At 42.9% G+C, this 23,785-nt stretch overlaps 1 pseudogene; it reads right to left on the bottom strand.

Moving 5' to 3' along the window:
* Nucleotides 1-16,018: 16,018 nt before the first annotated feature.
* The window catches only part of LOC115462442, a 53,090-nt pseudogene continuing 45,323 nt past the window's right edge, over nucleotides 16,019-23,785 (bottom strand).

Here is a 23,785-nt window from a genome sequence, read left to right as displayed (position 1 = left end):
ATGGCTTAGGTGGGAGTATTAGTAAATAGAAAAGAATTTGGAGCACTGGGTGTGCTTATATTTATAAAAGAAGAATAATTAAAATATTCTTACAGCAAGGAGATCTTCAATGATTGAGAAGCTTATCCACCCTCTAAGAATAGCCTTTGACCTTACAGTGGCATTCTGCTTGGGTGAGTCCTTACTCTGAGAATTTCGCCTCATGTTCTTCTTGATACGTGATTTTTTGCATTTGATTTCTATCCACAGCCATACACTGTTTTCAGTTGATTAATATTGGGCATTCAAGAATTTTCTTATGTTCCTCTAGTTATTAGGCACAGTACACCCTGGTTTGTAGTTGTTGTTGCAGGAGTACAGATGGCAGCTGAGCGCACGGATGTGAAGCCTGCCACAAGATGTGCCAAATCCTCCCTCTGGCTGCTCTAGGAAACCACCTTGCATATTCTGGAAACCCAACTTACTTACCTCCAGCCTTGGTTTCTCATTATCCATTTTCTCATGAAGGGACTGAATTAACAGAAGCATCAGATCTAGGGAGCACTGTTTCAGTATGTTGTTCCATTTATTAACAAACACCTCATCCTTTGGTAGTAGTTTAGCCCCTTTTACATGCTACGTCTTGCAAGGTTCCGCGTTAGGAGTTACGGATCAAGAAAGGGATCTGGGTGTCGTCGTCGATGATACGCTGAAACCTTCTGCTCAGTGTGCTGCTGCGGCTAGGAAAGCGAATAGAATGTTGGGTGTTATTAGGAAGGGTATGGAGTCCAGGTGTGCGGATGTTATAATGCCGTTGTATCGCTCCATGGTGCGACCGCACCTGGAGTATTGTGTTCAGTACTGGTCTCCGTATCTCAAAAAAGATATAGTAGAATTGGAAAAGGTACAGCGAAGGGCGACGAAAATGATAGTGGGGATGGGACGACTTTCCTACGAAGAGAGGCTGAGAAGGCTAGGGCTTTTCAGCTTGGAGAAGAGACGGCTGAGGGGAGATATGATAGAAGTGTATAAAATAATGAGTGGAATGGATCGGTTGGATGTGAAGCGACTGTTCACGCTATCCAAAAATACTAGGACTAGAGGGCATGAGTTGAAGCTACAGTGTGGTAAATTTAAAACGAATCGGAGAAAATTTTTCTTCACCCAACGTGTAATTAAACTCTGGAATTCGTTGCCGGAGAGCGTGGTATGGGCGGTTAGCTTGACGGAGTTTAAAAAGGGGTTAGATAGATTCCTAAAGGACAAGTCCATAGACCGCTATTAAATGGACTTGGAAAAATTCCGCATTTTTAGGTATAACTTGTCTGGAATGTTTTTACGTTTGGGGAGCGTGCCAGGTGCCCTTGACCTGGATTGGCCACTGTCGGTGACAGGATGCTGGGCTAGATGGACCTTTGGTCTTTCCCAGTATGGCACTACTTATGTACTTATATAAATCTCTTGGAATAATTTATTGTTAACTACTACTTAACATTTCTAAAGCGCTACTAGGGTTACGCAGTGCTGTACAAATTAACATAGAGGGACGGTCCCTGCTCAAAGAGCTTACAATCTAAGAGACAAGTGAACGGTCAGTCCGATAGGGGCGGTCAAATTGGGGCAGTCTGGATTTACTGAACGGTAAGAGTTAGGTGCCAAATGCAGCATTGAAGAGGTGGGTTTTAAGCAAAGACTTGAAGATGGGCAGGGAGGGGGCTGGCGTTAGGGCTCAGGAAGGCTGTTCCAAGCATAGGGTGAGGCGAGGCAGAATGAGCGGAGCCTGGAGTTGGCGGTGGTGGAGAAGGGTACAGAGCGGAGGGATTTGTCCTGTGAACGGAGGTTACGGGCGGGAACGTAAGGGGAGATGAAGGTAGAAAGGTAGTGAGGGGCAGCAGACTGAGTGCATTTGTAGGTAAGAAGGAGAAGCTTGAATTGAATGTGGTATCTGATTGGAAGCCAGTGAAGTGACCTGAGGAGAGGGGTGATATAAGTATATCGGTTCTGGCGGAATATGAGACGTGCAGCAGAGTTCTGAACAGATTGAAGGGGGGATAGATGGCTAAGTGGGAGACGGTGAGGAGTAAGTTGCAGTAGTCAAGGCGAGAGGTAATGAGAGCGTGGACAAGAGTGCGGGTGGTGTGTTCAGAAAGGAAAGGGCGAATTTTGCTGATGTTAAAGAGGAAGAAGCGGCAGGTCTTGGCTATCTGCTGGATATGCGCAGAGGAGAGGGAGGAGTCAAAGATGACTCCGAGGTTGCGGGCAGATGAGACGGGGAGGATGAGGGTGTTACCAACTGAGATAGAAAGTGGAGGAAGAGGAGACATGGGTTTTGGTGGGAAGACGATGAGCTCGGTCTTGGACATGTTCAGTTTCAGGTGGCGGTTGGACATCTAGGCAGCAATGTCGGATAAGCAGGCTGATACCTTTGCCAGGGTCTCTGCGGTGATGTCTGGTGTGGAGAGATATAGCTGGGTGTTATCAGCATAGAGATGATACTGGAAACCATGAGATGAGATCAGGGAGCCCAGGGAAGAGGTGTAGATTGAGAAGAGAAGGGGGTCCAAGGACAGATCCCTGGGGAACACCAACAGATAGGGGGATAGGGGTGGAGGAAGATCCATGAGAGTGAACTCTGAAGGTGTGGTGGGAGAGATAGGAGGAGAACCAGGAGAGGACAGAGCCCTGGAACCCAAATGAGGACAGTGTGGCAAGAAGTAAGTCATGATTGACAGTGTCAAAAGCGGCGGATAGATCAAGGAGGATGAGGATGGAGTAGTGGCCTCTGGATTTGGCAAGGAACAGGTCATTACAGACTTTAGAGAGTGCTGTTTCTGTCGAGTGAAGAGGGCTAAAGCCGGATTGAAGTGGATCGAGGATGGCATGAGAGGAGAGAAAATCAAGGCAGCGGCTGTGAACGGCACACTCAAGTATTTTGGAGAGGAAGGGTAGGAGGGAGATGGGGCGGTAGTTGGAGGGACAGGTAGGGTCAAGTGATGGTTTTTTGAGGAGAGGTGTGACTACGGCGTGCTTGAAGGTCAGGGACAATATTCAACTAGTGTAACACTATGGAGCTCCCATCAAATACAATTTTTATAGTCCTTTAGAAGATCTGCCCATTCTGAAATTTCATTGTGCTCTACACCAGGTTGATATAATCCAGCTGATTTTCAAAAGTGATCGCCGCCCATCTTCCGCCACAAATCGGGAGATGGGCGGCAATCTCCTGAATCCGCCCAAATCGGCATAATCGAAAGCCGATTTTGGGCGGCTTCAACTGTGTTCCGTCGCGGGGCCGGCGAAAGTTGAAAGGGGACGTGTCGGCATGGTAGCGAATGCGGGACGTGGGCGGGACATGGGCGTACGTTGAGATGGCTGGCTTCGCCCGATAATGGAAAAAAGAAAGCCGGCCATCAGGAGAATTTGGTCCGTTTTATTTGGACCCTTTTTTTTTAGGTCCAAGTCCCAAAAGTGCCCCAACTGACCAGATGACCACCAGAGGGAAGCGGGGATCACCTCCCCTTACTCCCCCAGTGGTCACCACCCCCCTCCCCCACAAAAAAAAAACCAGACATTTTTTTGCCAGCCTGTATGCCACCCTCAAATGTCATACCCAGCTCCCTGACAGCAGTATGCAGGTCCCTGGACCAGTTTGTAGTGGGTGCAGTGCACTTGAGGCAGGTGGACCCAGGCCCATCTCCCCCCCCCCCATTACACTTGTGCTGGTAAATGGGAGCCCCCCCAAAACCCTCTGTACACACATGTAGGTGACCCCCTTCACCCCTTAGGGCTACGGTAATAGTGTAGAGTTGTGGGCAGTGGGTTTTGGGGGGGATTTGGGGGGCTCAGCACACAAGGGGAGGGTGCTATGCAACTGGAAGCTAATTTTGTTTTTTTTTATTAATTTTTTTAAGTGCCCCCTAGGGTGCCCGGTTGGTTTCCTGGCATGTCAGGGGGGCCAGTGCACTAGAAATGCTGGCTCCTCCCACGCCCAAATGCCTTACATTTCGCCGGATTTGAGATGGCTGGCTCCGGTTTCCATTATGGCTGAAAATCGGAGTCGGCCATCTCATCTAACCCCGGCAAGCGATTTGGCCAGCGCCAAGCATATTTTGAAAATACGCTTGGCTCCGCTCGCTTACAGCGCCGGCCCCGAAGATGGCCGCCCATCGATTTGGCCGGTGCCGTTCGATTATGCCCCTCAAAGTGTCCTACATGTAAATCTGACCATTATACTCGGAGCCCCCAAGTTCCTGTGGCTCCTACTGAAAAAAAGATGTGAGCTAAATCCAAATAAATAATTGAATAGCAATGCATAAAAACCTGGTAAGTCACAAATATCAAATTTTGACTAAGCAGTTGCTGTATTTAGGTGTTTTTTTTTCCCCTGCGAAAGCCATCATTCACAGGCTATATTGTTGTTAACTTTATTACATGTCATCAAAGCAGTGTCGGAAAAACAAAAAATAATGTGAAGACTACTGTCTAAGGTTTCTTTTATTTATTAGTAGAAGAATTTTATTGAAAAATCAAGACACATATATCCATTAACAAGAACCAATAGAATAACAGGAACTAGGTAGTGTCCAATCACTCCAATAAACTGAAGTGAAATGACAATTCTTCCATCTTTTTTTTAAAGGATAAGGTCAATGTGAAATGGAACAAAACAGAAAGCTGTACAATAGACCGAAAAACAATTATTCCCTCCCCTCAAACCCCCCCATCTCCCACCCCTTGTGGATGAGGACAATACAGGGTCAACAACTGAGACTCATCAAGACCAGACTCCAATCACAGAGAATAAGCCTATAAAAATGGAGACAAGTATTCTCCCACCTTGCTTGAGCCCATCTCGTAAGTGCAGTCAAGCGTTCTATATCGCAGATATACCACATTTAGAAATCCACCTCAGCAAGGAGGGAACTGGCACATGTTTCCAATGCCTAGCCAGGTTCAGGCGAGCAGCTTGACTGGCTACGAGTGAGCCCCTGCGGCTTTCTGCCAAACAAGAATACCGTAGGGTGCCATTGAACAGCACAGCCCAGCCAACCTTGCAAATGGGCCTGAACCGCCTTCCAGTAAGCGCGTGCCTTGGGACAGGTCCAGCAGAGGTTTCCCATTGTACCCTTCTCCAGACAACCACGCCAACAGTAAGGCGAAGCATCTGGAAACATGTGATGCAGTCTAACTGGGGTAAGATAACAGTGATAAAGCACCTTAATCACATTTTCTTTAACTGGCACAGCAATAGATGACTTTAATAAGGCTTTTTCCATAGTAAACCAATCATCAGAGGATATAGCAACCCCTAGTTGTTGCTCCCAGTTAACCCTATGGAGGTGATAAAGGGAAACTGATTTACTCAGATGCAAGTACAGGCAGGTAATGAGACCTTTAGTGTGCCTTGAATCTTCACACAAATCCTCCAAGTAGGAATCACCTCTCACTATGCAAGAGCGAATAGTAGGACTAGAAAGAAAGTGCTTCAACTGAACATAAGCATACTGATCGGAGGGCAACAGCTGATACATGGCTGCTAAGGATTCAAAGGACATACAATCCTCGTCTTCAAAGAGCTGGCCCCAGGTGCTCAGCCTGAAACGCGCCCAATGAGAAAGAACTCCCCCGGAGAGAACAAAGGGTTTCCTGTGCAATAGCATTGCTCTAGTATTGACAAACAGGAAATACCAGTAATGAAGAGTAGAGAGAATCGACGGACACAGATCCGGCAGCAAAAAATGATACTTGCGAGGTAACCACATAATATACTTCAGTAGCCGTGCCCCCAGCATATGCTACATAGTAACATACTAGATGACGGCAGAAAAAGACCTGCATGGTCCATCCAGTCTGCCCAAGATAAACTTATGTGTATACCTTACCTTGATTTGTACCTGTCTTTCTCAGGGCACAGACTGTATAAGTCTGCCCAGCAGTTTTTCCCGCCTCCCAACCACCTGTCCCGCCTCCCATCACCGGCTCTGGCACAGACCATATAAGTCTGCCCTCCCCTATTCTCGCCTCCGAACCACCAACCCCTCTTCCCCCCACCTGCTCCGCCACCCAATTTTAGCTAAGCTTCTGAGGATCCATTCCTTCTGCACAGGATTCCTTTATACATATCCCACGCATGTTTGAATTCCGTTACCATTTTCATCTCCACCACCTCCCGCGGGAGGGCATTCCAAGCATCCACCACCCTCTCCGTGAAAAAATACTTCCTGACATCTTTCCTGAGTCTGCCCCCCTTCAATCTCATTTCATGTCCTCTCGTTCTACCACCTTCCCATCTCTGGAAAAGATTCGTTTGCGGATTAATACCTTTCAAATATTTAAACGTCTGTATCATATCACCCCTGTTTCTCCTTTCCTCCAGGGTATACATGTTCAGGTCAGCAAGTCTCTCTTCATACGTCTTGGAACGCAAATCCCATACCATTCTCGTAGCTTTTCTTTGCACCGCTTCCATTTTTTTGACATCCTTCGCAAGGTATGGCCTCCAAAACTGAACACAATACTCCAGGTGGGGCCTCACCAACGTCTTATACAGGGGCATTAAAACCTCCTTTCTTCTGCTGGTCACACCTCTCCCTATACAGCCTAGCAATCTTCTCGCTACGGCCACCGCCTTGTCGCACTGTTTCGTCGCCTTCAGGTCCTCAGATACTATCACCCCAAGATCCCTCTCCCCGTCCGTGCCAATCAGACTCTCCCCACCTAACACATACGTCTTCCTTGGATTTCTACTCCCTAAGTGCATCACTTTGCATATCTTCGCATTGAATTTTAATTGCCAAATGTTAGACCATTCTTCTAGCTTCTTCAGATCTTTTTTCATGTTTTCCACTCCCTCCGGGGTGTCCACTCTGTTGCAAATCTTGGTGTCATCTGCAAAAAGGCAAACTTTACCTTGTAACCCTTCGGCAATGTCACTCACAAATATATTGAACAGAATCGGCCCCAGCACCGATCCCTGAGGCACTCCACTACTCACCTTTCCCTCCTCCGAGCGAACTCCATTCACCACCACCCTCTGGCGTCTGCCCGTCAACCAGTCCCTAATCCAGTTCACCACTTCGGGTCCTATCTTCAGCCCATCCAGTTTATTCAAGAGCCTCCTGTGGGGAACCGTGTCAAAAGCTTTGCTGAAATCTAAATACATTACGTCCATAGCACGTCCTTGATTTAATTCTCCTGTCACCCAGTCAAAGAATTCAATGAGATTCGTTTGGCACGATTTCCCTTTGGTGAAACCATGTTGTCTCGGATCTTGCAACTTATTTGCTTCCAGGAAATTCACTATCCTTTCCTTCAGCATCGCTTCCATCGCTTAGAGGAAGACGCATGAAACCATTAAATAGCCGCTCGGGCCTGAGCAACCCTATAATACCAAACCAGATTCGGAACTGCCAAGCCTCCACTGTGCTTACCTTTATAAAGGAAGGCCTGAGGGAATCTTGGTCTTTTATTATTCCATACACACTGGATCAAGCGGTCTTGTATCCCCGTCAAAAATGACCTAGGGGATGTAAGGGCAACACCTGAAAAAGATACAAGAAACGAGGAAGAATGTTCATCTTAAGGTTGGCTGTACGGCCAAACCAAGAAAGCTCCAAAGGGGACCACCTATCCAAATCCAGTGACCTCATAAAGAAGAGCTGGATAGTTAGCCTGAAAAAGAGTGTCAACATTTTTTGGCAAATTAACACCAAGATAGCGAATGGACCTGGTCACCCATTTAAAGGGGAAAGAGGTCTGCAAAGTCTCCACAAGAGCAGATGAAAAGCTAACAGCTAATCCCTCAGATTTGCCCTCAGATTTGGAAGCATTAAGTTTATACCCTGAAATCACAGAGAAAGCCTTAAGTTCCTGAAGTAAATTTGGAAGAGATATCAGGGGATGACTGAGTGATAATAACATCATCTGCAAAGAGGGCAACTTTAAATTCTGCAGCTCCACACCTCACCACCACAATGTCAGGGTTGTCCCTAATTGCCACCGCCAAGGGCTCAATGAACAAGGCAAATAATGGGGAAACTGGGCACCCCTGATGTGTCCCTTGGGTAAGAGAAAACAGTGCCAAATTATCCCCGTTAATACGAACACAGACTTTTGGCAAAGCATAGAAAGATTGGATCCAAAGACGAAACACCTATCCAAGACCATATCTAGACAATGTCTTGTCAAGAAATGCCGAATGAACCCTATCAACGACTTTCTCAGCTCTAAACCCAAGAGACATAATGGTAGTCCCTCCCACCGAAATAAAGCAGATTAACGGTACAACACACATTGTCCATAGCTTGGTGTTTAGCTATGAAACCAACTTGGTCTGGGTGCACCATGTCAGGAAGAACCCCAGCCAGGCGGTTAGCCAGAATTTTGCCAATATCTTAATATCTGAATTAAAAGAAATATGGCACTAGGATGCACAATCAGTCTTATCCTTGACAGGCTTTGGTATAACAGCCACCCAGGCCTCCATCATAGATGAGGAGAGGGGGATGCCCTCGCAAACGAGTTTAAGATCAAAGCCAAGTAAGGCACCAAGTCTGCCCCAAAGGCCCTGTAGAATTTGTTGGTAAACCCATCCAGTCCAGGAGATTTACCTGTAGGTAGGTTTTTAATCACTGACAGAACCTCCTGAACAGGGGCATCCAAACTCTCGATCTGAGTGGCAGAAAGAGTAGGAAGTTGTTTAGAGTGCAGATAAGCATCTAACTCTTGCGAGTCAATACATGGATCTGCTGAGTACAGAGCTTCATAGAACTGCTGAAAACGCTCCCTGATCTGAGAAGATTTTGTCAAAAACTGTCCACTACCATCCTTCACCCGCAGGATATGCCGGTCAGCCCTCGCCCTCCTCAATTTCAGAGCCAAGAGCCTACCAGTTTTATTACTATGTTCATAATGAGTTTGCTTCAAACGGGTATTAAGAAATTGCAAGTGTTCATCATTGGTAACGGCCAATTCTAATAGAACCACCTGGAGCTCCCGGTCAGCAACAGAAGGTTTCTTTTGTTTTTTGTCAAGAATTTGTGATTAAGAATGCAATAGTTGTGCTAATAAAACAAGCACAGTTTATATCCTAAATTCATCCACTGTCCTCTTCCATTTCATTTGCTGAACTGTTTTTAGCTACAAACTGATGGTAGCAGAAGTCTCGGTGAGATTCTGGAATGTTTGGCCAAGCACCTGTGAAACATTTTAGGCTAAGCTTTATTATGTGATCTAGAAATGTTATGTTGTTATTTTATATTACATCACACTGTATAAAAATGTTAGAAATTTCACATCCTGTCATGTTTATTGCACATCACAAAAGTAGTACATGATAGAATTTGTTTGTGCAAGAACTTCTCAAGTCCACTCACCTTACACAGCCAGTTGTAGCTTCTTGGTTTGCTATTTTCATTTCAGAGCTAATGCTGTTTGACAAATTTGGTTGTCATTCCTCGCAGATACAGATTCCGGGTTGCATGATCTCTCATGTTATTGAAAGTTTAAAAGATTTCTTGCTTACTTAGGTCATTTAAACCACTCATACAAAAGTTCTTTACCATGGGAGTCTGTAACCTGTGCTCCAGAGATACTATAGGTTGCTGACTCCCATGGTAAATCAAGGTGCAGTAAAAGCACCTTGATGACGTCCCCCCTTTAATGAGGAGCTTTGCAGCTTAGCAATCTTTCTCTTTTTTTTAATGGATTTATAAACTTTTCAATTGCTTTAACTGTAAATTCTTGGCTAAGACATTTCAAAATCTTTGAGCAATAATTTTAATTGTGTCCTTTCAATTAAAAAGTTGTCACTTACTAGTCTATGCCCAAAAGCTTCAAAGGAAACAAAACGGGTCATGATTTTGCAAAACAGTGACTGAGACCATGATAAGAGGAATTTCTCCTCCAGGCTAAAGGATGTTTTTCCAGTGGAAGAGATGTCACCTTGCTGTGCTTAAATTCTGTATATTTAATTTATTTAAAAAGAAAAATTATTCCACATGTCACAAAATGCCTAGCCACCCACCAGGGGCTACCCTGCGGCCACTTAGAGGGTCTATCCCCAGCACAGCCAGGTTTGCCTGCACCTGCCACTTGTGCTCTACACTAACACCCTCCTCCCACTGACTGGGTCCCAACAGCCTCTGGGTAAGTCTTCCGCTCTCAAAGTATTCCTCAGTGATTTCTAGGTTACTGGGGCCACACTCCCAATGGTCCTACAGTTCCTAGAAAGCACTCACAGACCCAGCACACAAACCACCAGGATTCTTAGTCAGTCCAGACAAGCAGAGGTATAAACTAAAAATGTTTATTGTCATGAAAAATTAGAACAATTAACAGAAAAGGTGCAAACAGTAACAAGTAACTGAAATATGAATCAATTATAACACTATCTAAACATTTGTATACTATCTAAATAGCACCTGGGGAGATCAAGACACATAGAGGCATATTTTCAAAGCACTTTGGGAGGCTAAGTTCCATAGGTTTCTATGGAACTTTGGGAGGCTAAGTGCTTTGAAAATGAGCCTCATAGCTGCTTACAAGTTACCAAATAGAACTGTTTACAGGGCCTCAGCAAAGAGATCTTTCTCTCCTCTCTGGCTAAGACTGGAGAAAAAGAAACCTCAGTATATTCTAGATGAATTGAGCTCCTGGGCCAATCAGAGCCCAAATCAACAAGTTTTAAAAATGGCCACATCACTGCAAGTTACCTCTTATCTGTGTTAACTAAGGGGGTCTTTTACTAAGGCGCACTCACGTTTTTGGAACACGCTAAAATTGTAGTCGTGCTAAATGTTAGAGACGCTAATGCATTCCTATGGGCGTCTCTAATGTTTAGCGCACACACAGTTTTAGTGCACCCTAAACAAGTGAGTGTGCCTTAGCAAAAGATGCCCTAAGGAAGGAACGGTCAGTTCTCTGTAACAGCTTTAAACATAAACATGCACCACCTGCTGGCCAAACTAGAGAAATACACTTGAAGAATTAATTAAAGCAGTATTACTGGCTTAACCCCCCCCCCCCCCCCCCACACCCACACTGATTTGTCACATCACACAATCCTAAATTCTAGGCGGACCACAAGGCAACACACACAATTGTTCTTGTAAAACCCCCCACAAAAACAATAGGACAATACAATTTAAAAATTCAATGAGTTCAATTAAAAAAAAAAAATCAAAATCACATATAAGTGGAGGAGTGGCCTAGTGGTTAGGGTGGTGGACTTTGGTCCTGGGGCACTGAGGAACTGAGTTCGATTCCCACCATAGGCAGCTCCTTGTGACTCTGGGCAAGTCACTTAACCCTCCATTGCCTGCCGCATTGAGCCTGCCATGAGTGGGAAAGTGTGGGGTACAAATGTAACAAAAAATATAAGGTCAGATAATTCAGATCCCAAAAAGGTCAGGTTGTTTCTTAGACTGTGGATTTCAACAAACGACTTGGAAAACAGGTATGCTTTAAATTGCTTGCTGAAAATCATCAATGAGTCAATTTTCCTTAGTTCCAAAGTTAAGCTATTCCATAATTTTGGACCAGCCACTTAGAAGATAATAGTGTGAAGTCCTAGGAGACAGGACTCATTTTCCAAACAAAAAAAGTTTAAAAAGTAGCACAATGCAACAGATGGACATTTTTCTTGCAAAAATGTCCAAATCACTGTTTCAAAACACGTATTTAAAAATCTTTGAGCAATCATTTTAATCATGTCCTTTCAATTAAAAAGTTGTCAGTTACTAGCCTATGCCCAAATGCTTCAATGGAACCAAAACGGTTCATGATTTTGCAAAACAGTGACCTGTGAGACCATAAGAGGAATTTCTTCTCCAGGCTACAGGATGTTTTTCCAATAGAAGAGACATGTCACCTTGCTGTGCTTTTCTGTATATTTAATTTATTTAAAAAGAAAAATTATTCCACATGTCACGGAAGTGAAGGAGTAGCCTAGTGGTTAGTGCAGTGGACTTTGATCCTTGGGAACTGAGTTTGATTCCCACTGCAGCTCCTTGTGACTCTGGGCAAGTCACTTAACCCTCCATTGCCCCAGGTACAAATAAGTACCTGAACATATGTAAACCGCTTTGAATGTAGTTGCAAAAACCTCAGAAAGGCAGTATATCAAGTCCCATTTCCCTTTTTCTATGCAGTTCATCTGCACTGTGTCCAAATTACAAGGCGGTGTGTCAAGGGCGGGATTTGGGCGTTCCCACAACTTGGACTTTTTTTTTTCCATAATGGAACAAAGCAAAAACGTCCAGGGCTAAAAGTTGGACGTTTTGGTCTGGACCTGTTTCAATCACGACTAAGGCCCTGATGCTCAAAACTTACTGTGCTTGCAATGTTTGATTTAGACTAGTTGTAACCGGACTAGTGCACACATTATTCAGGGTCTAATGCACAAAGGGGTTCTCCATCGCTTTTACTGTTCGTAGTAGCAGTTACATAATTCTATGCAAATGAATTAGAATGAGGTTATTAGTATCAAAATGAGCATTCTAAGTGATGCACACTACCTTTAGTGTTCAAAATGTTCGTGGCAGCTCTGGAGCTGCCTTGCATGAGGGGAGACTTCTTGGTGGAGCAGTCTGCTTGCATTTTTTAATAGTACCTGCATGTGTGCGAGAAATGTGCCATGGAGTGTATTATATGCATGTTTGTCCCATACATAGCAGTAATGTTAAAATATTGTCGTGGAACATTTTTTTTAATAGTATCTGCACATGTGCGTGTATTATATATATGTGCCCTACACGTAAACAGTAGTGATAAGTTATTTTGGAAATAAAAAGCAAATTCCATGTGACATTACTACACTTAGTTGTTGTCTTTTTTTCCCCTGGGCATGCATAGAACATTGATGCTGTCCGCAAAACTGTTCTGTGAATGTGCTGCTTGCAGGGTTTCTGTGCATCTCATTTACATGCGATCGCCGTTTCAAAATTGGTAATTTCAACTGCGGATATAGACACACTTAGTACTTAATGGTGACTTTTGAGCATCGGGGTCTAAGTCACAAAAAGGTGCCCTAGATGACCTGTGGAGGGATTTAAAGCATGACCCCCTCCCACCCCTCCCCAAGATGTAAAAGAAACAGTACATACCAGCCTCTATGACTTATGAATAATGGAAGAAAGGTTATAAAGGGCATCTGTAATATATACTAAGTCAAAACTGTATTATCTGTCTGTGTAGATATATTATGTATTTAATTTTGTATCTGCAGTGTTCTCCTGGTATTAATCATGAGTTATATTGGTTTTCATCTTATGTAGCTAGTTTGTTGGTTTGCTGTGCTTTCCTGTAATGATTGGAGTTCTAATGTTTGTCCAATTTGTACTTATTGTACTGCTTTTTTTTTTTTTTATAAATTGTAAACCGTTCTGTCTTGCAGTAGCAATAAGATACGGTATATAAATTGATGTAAATAAATAAATAAATAAATAAAATAAATGAGATGATATGGCCAGTCCTAATAGAGCAGCAATCAAGTACCTGGAGTAGCCAAGTGGTCGGTGCAGAGTATTGTAGAGAAGGGACCCAGACCCATATTTCACTCTAACTGTTACACTTGTGGTGGAAATTGAAGCCCACCAAAAGCCTACTGTACCCACATATAGGTGACAACTGCAAACATAAGGGCTATTATAGTGGTGTACAGTAGGTTTTTGGTGGGTTTTGGAAAGCTCCGCATACAATAAAAGGGGTTAACGGTGAGATGTGTACCTGGGACCTTTTATGTGAAGTCCACTGCAGCACCTCTTTCCCAACTCCCTGTAGAACTGTTTTTGGTTCCCTCTGAACAATTTATTTTGAGATCTCTCTTCTCTGTTCTCTTCACATCTTTGCAGTTTTTGCAGTTTGCTGCTAATTCTAATTTGTTATTGGAGCATAGAAATTTAAGGCCTTCCTCTGATAATGCAGCATACCTCAATTTGATGTTTTGGATCTTTCACATTATCTTTACTGATGTTAATCCTGTGAGATACTCATATACCAGGAACACCTCTGCTTATAATGATTTATTTTTCCCTCAATACAATTTTTCCAAGGAACTGTCATCTTTCTCTTCGTTTCCTGACCCTGTATCCTTGCTGGTAGAATTCTGCCAGTAATCATTTTTGATGTAGAACACTGATTAGATTAATTTCTGTGATAAAAGGTATTTTCAGAGAGGCTAAGAGCTCAATTATTAATTCCTCCACCTCTATATCTTTCTCCCACCTTTTGTCTTGCCTTTCATTTATTTCATTCTCATGCAATTCTAGATTTGTTTTGCTCTCTATCATTACCTTATTGGTGATGTCAGTACTCTGTTCTGAGCACCTTCTGCTCATTTATCGACCTTTGCCCTGGCATTCCTTTCTAAATCTCTTCTTTCTCGACATCAACTATTTTATTTGCACTCCTTTCTGGATCCCCTTCCCACCCTACACATGTCTTTCTTTTGGTGATTCTTTTTCAAACCCTTTAATTCTCTCACTATACCAACTTTACTTCTGTTGTTTCCTTCTAAGACTCCCACTTCTTTTTCAGCAGATACCTTAGCTCTGATGCTCCCACCAAGGTCCCCTCCTTCTCTTTCCATTTCTTTTTCTACAAAAGCCTTCATAAGTACATAAGTAATGCCACACTGGGAAAAGACCAAGGGTCCACTGAGCCCAGCATCCTATCCACGACAGCGGCCAATCCAGGACGGCACCTGGCAAGCTTCCCAAACGTACAAACATTCTATACATGTTATTCCTGGAATTGTGGATTTTTCCCAAGTCCATTTAGTAGTGGTTTATGGACTTGTCCTTTAGGAAACCGTCTAACCCCTTTTTAAACTCTGCCAAGCTAACCGCCTTCACCACGTTCTCCGGCAACGAATTCCAGAGTTTAATTACGTGTTGGGTGAAGAAACATTTTCTCCGATTTGTTTTAAATTTACTACACTGTAGTTTCATCGCATGCCCCCTAGTCATAGCATTTTTGGAAAGCGTGAACAGACGCTTCACATCCACCTATTCCACTCCACTCATTATTTTATATACCTCTCTCATGTCTCCCCTCAGCCATCTCTTCTCCAAGCTGAAAAGCCCTAGCCTCCTTAGTCTTTCTTCATAGGGAAGTCGTCCCATCCCCGCTATCATTTTAGTCACCCTTTGCGGCACCTTTTCCAGTTCTACTATATCTTTCTTGAGATGTGGCGACCAGAATTGAACACAATACTCAAGGTGCGGTCGCACCATGGAGCGATACAACGGCATTATAACATCCTCACACCTGTTTTCCATACCTTTCCTAATAATACCCAACATTCTATTCGCTCTCCTAGCCGCAGCAGCACACTGTTTCAGTGTATTATCAACGACAACACCCAGATCCCTTTCTTGGTCCGTAACTCGTGGAACCTTGCATGACGTAGCTATAATTCGGGTTCTTTTTTCCCACATGCATCACCTTGCACTTGCTCACATTAAACGTCATCTGCCATTTAGCCACCCAGTTTCCCAGTCTCGTAAGGTCCTTCTGTAATTTTTCACAATCCTGTCGCGAGTTAACGACTTTGAATAACTTTGTGTCATCAGCAAATGTAATTACCTCGCTAGTTACTCCCATCTCTAAATCATTTACAAATATATTAAAAAGCAGCAGTCCTAGCACAGACCCCTGAGGAACCCCACTAACTACCCTTCTCCATTGTCAATACTGCCCATTCAACCCCACTCTGTTTCCTATCCTTCAACCAGTTTTTAATCCACAATAGGACTTTTCCTCCTATCCCATGACCTTCCAATTTCCTCTGTAGCCTTTCATAAGGTACCTTGTCAAACGCCTTTTGAAAATCCAGATACACAATATGAACCGGCTCCCCTTTGTCCACATGTTTGTTTACTCCTTCACAGAATTGAAGTAAATTGGTCAGGCAAGATTTCCCCACACAAAAGCCGTGCTGACTTGGTCTCTGTAATCCATGTCCTTGGATGTGCTCTGTAATTTTGTTTTTGATAATAGCCTCTACCATTTTCCCCGGCACCGACGTCAGACTCACCGGTCTATAATTTCCCGGATCTCCCCTGGAACCTTTTTTAAAAACCGGCGTTACATTGTGTTAAGTTGCTATTACTACTAACTCTTCTGTTTGATCTTTAAAATTAGGGATCTTAAATTCACATCAGCCACTTTTGAAGCTTTTTCCAGGACAATATTTTTCTTTCCTCCAGTTTTTGGTGAACTATCTTGGGTGTGTTGTATAAACACAGCGGTACATTAACTCCTCTTTATCTGCAGGAGTCCACTTAATTGTAGTTAATCCTCTCAATTTTTTCATTAGCTTCTGTGGCTGACCTCCTGCTCTAGTGGTACATGAACAAGTCCACTAAGGTTTTATCTGCAAAGCTGATGTTCTCTTCATCTGTACTATTGCTGCCGCCATGTTAGCCCTACTAAAAGGTGGGCACCTTTTATCCTGGACGACGTGTGACTAGTATGCACTCTTCCTTTTCTTTCAAATCATACTTCAATTGTAGCTTAGCCCTGCTGAGTTTTCACTAAAGATGTTATAACAATGGGGTCTAGCAGAGAGCGGGAGCAAAGTACAAAGTCTTTTGCTATTATAACAATGGGGTCACCACATGAAAATATTCCGCAAGACTTGAGGAGAAAAATTATTCTCTTTCCCTCACAGATGCACAGTAATCCACCAGCTACGATTGCTGAATTTATACTGCATTCCCTTTAACCTGCTTTGTCTCCAGTGTGATTCATTTTGTGTTTGTTTTTAGATTTGAAAGCCATCAGACGTGGTTTCTCATAGGGGCAATTTATTCAAATAGGTATTGAGCATACAGGAATGAACCTCACTCCTGCACCAGGGTATGTGGAGTATGATCTCAGTTTCTCAAGTCTACTGCTGCAGTGTGGATCCTTTTTTTTTTTTTTAAGCTATGAAAGCTGAGTGAAGCTTTTATTACACTCTGTAAAGTAATTGGTTTCTCTCTCCCACTGGACCATTTGGTGACTTTTTAGATTTGAAAGATAAGCAAACCTTTTATTACACTAAGGGCATGTAAATGGTTTCTCTTCTTTGTGGATCATTTGGTGGTGTTTTAAACTTGAAAGACGAGTGAAACTTTTCTTACACTCAGCACATGTAAATGGTTTCTCTCCTTTGTGGCTCATTTGATGGCGTTTTAGATTTGAAAGAAGAGTGAAACTTTTATTGCATTCAGTACATGTAAATGGTTTCTCTCCAGTGTGGCTCATTTGGTGTCTTTTTAGCACTGAAAGCGGAGTAAAGTGCTTCTTACACTCTGTACATGTAAATCTTTTCTCTTCTATATGGATCTTTTGGTGCCTTTTTAGACGTGAAAGCCCAGAGAAGCTTTTATTACATTCAGTACAAAAAAATGGTTTCTCAGCCAAGTGGATCATTTGGTGACTTTTAAGATGTGAAAGAAGAGTGAAGCTTTTATTACACTCAGTACATATATATGGTCTATCTCCTGTGTGGATCAGTTGATGAAGTTTAAGAGTAGAAAACTGAGTGAAGCTTTTATTACATTCACTACATTTAAATGGTTTTTCTCCATTGTGTATCATTTCATGTCTTTTAGTTCTGAAGGTTGAATGAAGCTCTTCTTACACTCAGTACACATAAATGGTTTCTCTCCACTGTGTATCATTTGGTGGGTTTTTAGCTTTGAAATATGTGTGAACCCTTTTTTACACTCAGTACATACAAATGGTTTATCTCCTTTGTGGATCAGTTGGTGGCCTTTTAGATTTGAAAGACGAGTGAAACTTTTATTGCACTCAGTACATGCAAATGGTTTCTCTCCACTGTGGATCATTTCATGTCGCTTAAGTTCTGAACGTTGAGTGAAGCCCTTATTACACTCAGTACATGTAAATGGTTTTTCTCCGTTGTGTACCATTTGGTGCATTTTTAGCTTTGAAAGATGTGCGAATCCTTTTTTACACTCAGTACATGTAAATGGTTTCTGTCCATTGTGGATCATTTGGTGCCTTTTTAGCACTGAAAGATGAGAAAAGCTTTTCCTACACTCTGTACATGTAAATGGTTTCTCTCGTTGGTCTTGTGTGCTACTTCTTTTCTGCGTTTGGCGCACTGAAAACCACGGAAAGCTCTTCGGGTCACATATGAAATAGATGCTCGTGTTAGATGAAGTATATGTAAATTCTTGCTGGTCTTTTTTTCTTTCCTGCTCTCCCTTATCAGGGTAAAAAGCCATGTAGCCACTATTATTATTTTGGAAGGGTCTCTCTGCTAAGTGTATCTGGTGGTCATTGATGCTAGTGAGTTCTCTGTAACTTCTCTCAAATTTCGTGACTCCATCCAGTGAGTACATTGCATTATCTCTTTTCTCTTCTGATTCCTGGTGATCATTCCTTGTGTTTTTCCTCTTAGGTCCCTGAGAAATATTCTCACAGACAATTTCTGATTGTCTTTGGATTTGTTCTGTTTTTACAGGATCTTTTCCTTGATTCTTTCTTTCTTGTGTAATTGGCTGATCTAGTAGATATAAACAAAAGGTATTAATCATGTGTTAGAAGACAGGGTGGTTTCTAAATATTACCTGTGTATATAGTAAGAGGAAGGATACATTTCTGTTGTACCAGATTCTATGTGTGGCTTTAGAACTGGTATGTTTCTTATTTGCAAATAATTTCTTGAAACATTTGTCTCCACACACCACAAGTCTGTGAAATGATGAGATGTCCCTTGGAAATGGTAGTGTGTAGACATAACAGCCTTGAAAAGAATGGTCTGAATAAGAACATTATAATCTGTGGTGATCAGGGAGTTTCTTCCACAGTGATGAAGTAACGACCCCAGATCCAGACTCCTACTGAAACATGGTCACTGTCAGGTCAAGTTTGTCTTCAACCTAACTTACAGAAAAACAGCTTATGAATGGAGTATATGGAGACAAATGACAGAAATGTTTGCAGTCAACCTGTTAAATGTGTCTGAAAATGATTAAAGAAGAGATGCTTCTAGGATTAGATAGAATATAAAGGGCATAAGATTCAGCGACACTTATCTAGGCAGCAGCAGCTCCTATACAGATGACTCAGTGAGCATGAGTTAATACTCAGATTTTCAGCAGCATTTCCCAAGATAGTGCCGCTGAAAATCTGGACTGTCTTAGCACTATCTAGATAAAGGGGAGTAAAGGATAAAACTAATTGTTATTAAAGAGACTTTTTTAGGCGATTCCTTTTCTGGGATCTTAAGAAAAGGCCTATCACATGTCTGGATACGCATATTGTCTTAGGTCTGATTATTCAACTTATGAGATGTCTGCTTATTGGGTGCACAGTATGAATACAGCTGTGACCTGAATTTCCAAGAGTGATGCGGAAACTGGGCTCACAAGACTGTGCTGGCAATGAGAGAGGGAGAGTGAGTGAAAAAAAAAAAAAAAGATTCACAGGGAGGGGTGAGAAGTAGAAAGCCTTTTGCAGCTGCCTGTGCTTCCCTCTTCTCCAACAGCTCCAGAACAGCCACAACATTTTCTCATTAAATTACGCTGCTCTGGAGCTATGCATCCCATGGAATACCCATTAGAATACTAATGAGCTCACTGTAATACATTTGCATGGGGTTCTCTCAGTGGCTGCTAATGGCAATCATTACAGCCACAGAAAACCCCTTTGTGCATTACTATCTGATCACTTGCTTTAGACTGGCTAGAACCAGTCTAAAGCAAATGTTAATAGCATGTGCATCTGGCCCCTAGTCTTTTTACATCCTTATCAAAATATAGCCTCCAAAACTGAACAAACAGAAGCCCGTGCATTCACGCAAACAAGTCAATCACAGCGAGGATGACAAAAGAAGGAGCAGTAGATGATGTCAAAAGAACAGTAGGCTTTATTATGACATCCAAGACTCGACATGAGTAAGTATATTGAAGATAATACATTTTGCTGAATGTGAAGTGATGCTTAGCTAGCCTTTGTGAAATTCACGTGATGTCTAATGCCTGGAAAGACATATCTTCAAAAATAAAAAGTGTAAAGCAAATGATGAAAATAAAAAAACAAAAAGTGAACGTGATTCATGTTGTAAATCAAATAATATTGTATTTATATTTATTCGCTCCATTCACTATGTTATTTGATTTACAACATGAATCACGCTCAACTTTTTGTTTTTTTATTTCTGTCACTTTGCTTTCCACTAGTACTTTATTGCGTTTTCAGCCACTTATTTCAACAATAGTTTCCAATACACACATCCTTCTTTATCTTAATCATGCAGGTATACATTTCTGTTTTTTGAAGATATATCTTTCTAGGCATTAGACATCATGTGAATTTCACAAAGACTAGCTAAGCATCACCTCACATCCAGCAAAAGGTATTATCTTTTGACAATATTATTATATGACTTATTTTTTTATAATATTACTAGTAAAAAAAGGCCCGTTTCCGAAACAAATGAAACGGGCCCTAGCATGTGTTTAGATAACACCTGGTTAAATTCACTGAAGAAACCTATTCACTTCCCTTCTCCCTACAAAATATTCTCTGCCCTGCTTGACACCATCACCTCTGGCCTGAACCATTGCCACATCTTACCCTCTGCCATTTAACCCCAACGTTAAGAAAAACATGAACTCAGCACCATCTCTTAGTCCCCTTCCCTGTCTCTACCATTCACTCCCTTTCAATCCTCCCTCTCAGTCCCCACCATTGACTCATTCTCTCAATTCCTTTTCACTGTTCCAATCAATCACTATCTGTTTTTAATCCCCCACACTCTATTCCCACCACCACTGTTCAACCTCCTCTCCCTGTTGCTACTACTCACTCTAGTTTCCCTCCTCATCCCCAGAAATATTAGTTCCTTCAACAAATATGGGTTATCTAATAGAAAGTATCAGTGTCAGGAGCTTCTCTGATTAAAGAGAAAGTTCTCATCAAGTGCATCACTGAACCTCTGAGACTGGAAGGAAAAAAAATTCAAGGGGTGAGTATAAGAAATGTAACTTTAGTGATATATTGCACTTCATCATCTGAAGGACTTTTGAGCATGTTGTCAATGTTTGGGAAGCTTGCCAGGTGCCTTGGCCTGGATTGGCCGCTGTCGTGGACAGGAAGCTGGCTCGATGGACCCTTGGTCTTCCCAGTGTGGCATTACTTATGTACTTATGAGTATAGTGCCTTGTTGTTACACAGAAAGTTTTGCACAACATTTTCATAGACTCCCCGCTGTCACATCCCCTACCTCGGCTGTGAACGGAGTCCTCAAGTGACGCGGGGCTCCATGCCGCCTTAGTCCGTGCTCCGGCTTCAATAGGCTGCGCTATGAGTTTGTTTTTCCAGTGCTCACACGCCTCGGCTTGCTTGGCTTCAGCGGGCGCCCGATTCAGCCTGGATGCCTCGCTCTGCCTCCCGGTCCTCGCTGGGATTGGGTGCCCCACGGATGCCCCCCCGCGGCTCCTCCCCTTTCTCCCCACTTGGCCTATCAGGTGCTCCCTTCCATCCTGCCTCTTGCTCCTCTCCCATTGGTCGCCAGCTATTCCCTCCTCCTGCTCTCTATCCTATGGCAGCTCTCTCTTCCCTGAAAGGCTTCTACTGACGTCAGACGGCAACACTTTATCTGCTGATCTTTTTTCTGGGACCTCGCTTCGGCTTCTACTAAGTTTCGTCGCATAGCAACGGGTTGGCGATGCCATTCGTTCAGTGTCAGTGCTCCGCCCTCGACGTCATCACGTTTGACGCGTGGGCGGGGCAGACAATCATGGAGGAAAAGCGATCTCTGCCACTTCACTTTTAGAACTTTGGGAAAGTGAGGCTTCATTAGAACGTTGGAGGTGCATTTTATATAGAGAGATCATCTGCTATACTGGGTCTGTGCAAATATATTCTTCAACGTACTTAGGGCCCCATTTACTAAGCTGTCCTAGAGGCGCGTTAGTACTTTTAGAGTGCATTAACCATTAGTGTGCGCTAATTTTGTAGGCGCCCATAATATTCCTATGGGCACCTACACAGCAAGCGCTAATTTTGTGCCCGCTCTAAAAACGCCAGCACACCTTAGTAAACAGAGCCCTTAATATGTTTTTAACTATTATGTTATTTATTTTATCACTTCTGCACAAGAATAGTACATATATGTATCATTAAATCTACATGTTATTATATTTTTATTTGATCCATACTGTCCAAAGTTGGTACTTTATAAACTGAAGGACCAATACTGAAAGTAATTATGGGCTTAGCTGCAGGGTTCCCCAAAGTTGTATGTGCCAAGTGATGCAGAGAGGAATTGTGGACGGGAGTTACCTTGTGTGGGAAGATAAAGCCTTAGGTTATATTAAAATGTATTCTAATAAGCTAATTAAGGTATTTTGTGCAATGCAGAGTGTACACTGCCCGTTTGTGATGCACACACGTGATAATTTTTTCACTAGGTCCAGGGCTGCGTGGAAGGTTTTGCAGAGAGGATTTCTGGTGAGTTTTTCTCATTTAAGTGCTGGTTTTGTCTTGTTTTGCAAGTGGAAGAAGCTCGTACAAGTTTTAAACAGAGATGGTAAGTAACAAACGTGCTTTTGTCCAAACAAAACCAAAAGTGAAAGCACATATCAGCGCCTGTTCTTCTGCGCCTAAATATGAGCATCTCAAAAATTTCACATGCAATTTGTGCAAGGCTCATATTTAGTCACAGAACAAGCGCTGATGTGCACATGTCCAGACCAAAACAAAAGTGTCAACACACAAGAAGGCACCATGAAACCTTGTGCACATGTCTGGCAGACTCCTCAACATTTACCTCAGGTTTTCTGTGCAAAACATTTGCATGTAATTAACTTGATGCATTCCACAGACGTGTATGTGGGTCCACCACGAGCTTTTTTGCATCGAGTGCACAAAATCCATAGCATGCAACTGCAAGGGGTCATGGACCTGGGAGGGGATTAGGTGGGTCAGGGGAATACTATAACAATTACACACACACCCCCCTCATCCACGTTTCTTCCAGTCACCCTATGATACAGAGCACTCTCCAGCCTTCCCTCCCTCCCATGGCACATACAATCCCACCCACCTTTTTGTAGCCCTCCACCCCTCTCCCATGGTGTGCATACATACCCCTCACCACTTCACCAGCCCTGACCCATACACACTTTATCCACCTTTCTCCAGTTCCCCTGCTCCCTTTGGCACATTCCATCCTACTCACCTTTCTCCAGCGAGGGAGGGAAACTGAGCCATGCAACACCGCACCTCTGAGCTATTAGCTGACTGTGCAGGTGGGTAATTCTGTGCAACTTCTGCATTGCACAGTATTCCCCCAGGAGTAACAGGTGGTTGGGGCAATACATGAAAAACAAGATGCTATACTGTAATGATGGTCTACATCTTTCTGTGGCAGAAAAAAGGATCCTAAGTGAAAAATTCAAGCAATGCATAGATAGGTGTTTAAAGCAGAGGAAGGGGATGACAGAATAAAGTACAGGATATTACCCCCCAGCAGAAGCATTACAATAATAACAAAAATAAAAGGAGCCATCTTAAATCACTCATCAACCAAAAAAGGGAAGAGGACACTGGAATAAAAGCTATACAAAACCCAAGGAAGCCAACCAAAAAGTGCTGGAGGGGTATCAGTAGAAATGCTCACAATCTAGGCAACAAAATTCATGATCTGGAAGCCCTGATGGTGGAAATGGACTTGGTTCAATGAGTTTCATGAATGATATTGCCACACCTAGCTATTTAGGAGGGATATGTAAAAAAAAACCAAAACACAAACAAATACCCAACAACAATAATATTAAAGCAG

The sequence above is a fragment of the Microcaecilia unicolor genome, chromosome 2 (genome assembly GCF_901765095.1).
Source record: "Microcaecilia unicolor chromosome 2, aMicUni1.1, whole genome shotgun sequence".
Classification (NCBI taxonomy): Eukaryota; Metazoa; Chordata; class Amphibia; order Gymnophiona; family Siphonopidae; genus Microcaecilia; species Microcaecilia unicolor.
Note: the sequence above shows the minus strand (reverse complement) of the source record. Positions and strands in the feature narration are given on the sequence as shown.